Source organism: Rhagoletis zephyria, unplaced genomic scaffold (genome assembly GCF_001687245.7).
Source record: "Rhagoletis zephyria isolate East Lansing unplaced genomic scaffold, Rhagoletis_zephyria_1.1 Rzeph_scaffold_00283, whole genome shotgun sequence".
Lineage (NCBI taxonomy): Eukaryota > Metazoa > Arthropoda > Insecta > Diptera > Tephritidae > Rhagoletis > Rhagoletis zephyria.
This window is the reverse complement of record NW_016157367.1, coordinates 76,585-79,608: the sequence shown is the minus strand read 5'-3', so window position 1 is coordinate 79,608 and position 3,024 is coordinate 76,585. Positions and strand designations below refer to the sequence as shown.

Sequence of the window (3,024 nt, the reverse complement as noted above, 5' to 3'; positions counted from 1 at the left end):
AAGTAAAAGTCGATTTTTTCAACCCAAATGCCGACGGCAAATCACCCACGAATTTGCCAATTGCATACTACATATTTGCATAACTTTCACTTTTTAGATTCACAAAATTGTATCTCTCGCATACATATGCATGTACACAATATGTACATATTACATATTTCGACCTATGCATGCATTTATTTTAAATAATTAACCAATTTAAAGAACAATAAAAGCTTTGTAAAAACGTAAAAAGCCATCAGCATTTCGCGTCTAACAAGAAAAACATGCATTTGCTTTGATGAGACAATTTCTGTTAAATTTATTTTGCTTCTGGCTGGGCTCTGTTAAAATTCGATTGTCTCTTGCTGGCCGCTCTTAAAATGCGCTTCGCCAGTTTTGTTGGTATTTGACAGTTTCCACGCTGATCCGTTCTTGGACCTTCTCTATAAATATACGTTCTCTGCCTTCTCTATAAATATACGTTCTCTGACAAAAATAAAGAAAGTCGCAAAACGAAAACAGCTGTTTTGTGTATGCTGCTTCTTTTTCGGTCGAAAAATGCTAATCACAATCAGCGCTTGCATGCTTGTGAATAAATACTTGCTACATGCCGCGGCATCTGTTGGGAAAGTTTTGTTACAGCGGAGGTGAGAAACTTGGCTATATTAATGTTAATTTTTATTTGTTGAACCAGCTCTGGTAGGAAAGAAAGTAGCAGTGGCAACCCTGAACATCACCTTTGCCGGGGGATAAACGTCAAAATCAAATCTTTTGAAAAAAAACCCAGTCAATGGTTTTAGTGCAATTGGAGTTGGAATTATGAATAAGTTTAGTTAAATTTAGAAAACTTGACATAAAGTAATATTAAAAATCCTCGCCAGTGCCAAAACCAAAAAAGTGGAATGCTAAAAGTGTTTGTTATTGTTGGAGCTGATGAAAATCAATGGTAAAAAACGAAGGTTTGCGGTTTGAATTTTGCATGCATGCGTAAGAGAGTACACACATATAAACATATTTACGTTTATATCCAATTGTTAGCCTAATCTGGAATTCTAATAGGAATTTGAAAAGTGCATCCCACAGCTGGCGCAAAATTGTTTATTGCTAATGTCGCCAATGCTAAGCCAAGATGTAGCGATAGGCACCGATTATTAGGCTACCTATGCGCGATTTCTCCAGATAGCCGGCATTCATTGCTCATTAGATGACATTGCACCAATTATTGACAAATCAATTTAAGCTGAATTGCATTTATTGGTCGCTTAATTCTTTAATGCACAATGTTCTACTATTGTTTTTGTTATAATCATATGCACTTGCTTTCATTTATGTTTCATCTTATTTATTGTACTATTCCCATAGTGCAGCGTCATCGGAATGTATGTACATACGTAAGTACACATGTAACTACATACAAATGTAGGCCAGAGGAACCTGCTTCTGATGCAAATTAGCGAAGTGTATTAGTAATTAAAAAGGAAGGCCCGATTATTAGACAAATATTATGGACTCACTTATGTACACATGTTTAAAGATGCCAACGCTTTGATAAAACTATAAAAGCTTTGGTCGGGCATATGCACCCGATAGCTGACACTCTTGGGGTTCATTTGAGGTGTAGGAAAATATTACCTACGTACATACGTACATGTACATTCCCTCAAGGAAAATATAGAAGAATGTTATTTGGAAACATTTATCTTCGTTGGTTATGGAAACAGAGCAGAAGTTTTGAATCGACATTGCCTCCTTTTCGCTTCTTATGGAAACAATGTTTTCCACTTATTAAGGATAGTTTTATAAAGTTTACTGCCATGCCTTCCATGCACAGTGAGGAGCAAAGTTACACACTAATAACGTTGTATGTTAGAAAAGAAATTAACTGTCTACTGAAAGCGAATGTTTCCATGCTTCTTTCGAAACTGTACGACTTGCATGGAGGTACATACATATGTTTGCCTTTCCTAGAGGGTTGCATTGTACATACATATATGCATACATATGTATGTATTTATGTATGTATGTAAGTAATATGTATTTTATAGTGAACAAAATGCAATAAAAAAAAAATTTATTTTTTATATCATAGCATTTAACCCCAAATTTTGTTTTCAAAAAATGTGTTTGCCGGGCAGATAAGCTTTAAATGCTACTCAAGAAAATGGTCCTAAGTTTATCATATTTTAAAATTCTTTCCCAGCGCTTATTCAAATGTAAAAGCTTATTTTAAAAATTAGGTTAGCTTAGGTTGTTGTTGTAACAGCATACAAATTTCGTTCACAGTTTTTAATTTGTGGGATGGGGTTGATGTTGCTGTTACAGCATAAAAATTCTCCAAAGAGTTTTCGGTTCCTTTTGGACCACGGAGATTTTAGGAAAAAACCGAATATTTGATAATTTTTAAATGTGCTTTTTAAATTTAAATAGCAAAATCTATTATAAAAAATGCATTATTTCTTTAAATTCGCCGTGCCGATGGGCCACGAAGAGGAGATGGTGTTCAAACACATACACTGCTGGAACAAAGTATTGGCAAAATATATGCAAATTTTTCACAATATATGCAACAATTTTTATTCTAATATTTTTCCGCCAATGTAGTATAAAAATATGCTTCATTCAACAACAAAAAACAGAAAAAGATAATTCCTAAACTTTGTGCAAAACTCGCGAAAATTCAGCAAATTTTCATCAAAATTTTCAACTTTTTAATCAGATTTTTTAGAATTTTTTAAATATGCAGTTTTATAGCCCATTAAATTGGAGTAGAATCAAGTGTAAGCTTTAAGTTGCTAAAAAATCGCGTTGATTTTTGACAATTTTTTTAACGCATTTTCTTCCATACAATGTATGTTCGAATTTTTTTTGTATGGAAAAAAGTGCATAATACATTCAGATTAAAGATTACCAAAAATCAACGCGATTTTTTAAGAACTTCAAATACTTTATACCAATAAAATGTAATGGACTATAAAACTGCATACACAAAAAAATATAAAACATATGATTAAAAAGTTGAAAATTTAGATGGAAATTTACAGA

At 32.9% G+C, this 3,024-nt stretch overlaps 1 protein-coding gene across 3 annotated transcripts in view; it reads right to left on the bottom strand.

Annotated features, from left to right (window-relative positions):
• The window catches only part of LOC108358675 (BUD13 homolog), a 6,789-nt gene extending 6,231 nt beyond the window's left edge, over positions 1-558 (bottom strand). For all 3 annotated transcript variants that reach the window (XM_017610119.1, XM_017610118.1, XM_017610120.1), the window contains exon 1: positions 479-558. The gene's annotated coding sequence lies outside the window, so the exon portion shown is untranslated. The remainder of the gene's footprint in view (positions 1-478) is intronic.
• Positions 559-3,024: the final 2,466 nt, after the last annotated feature.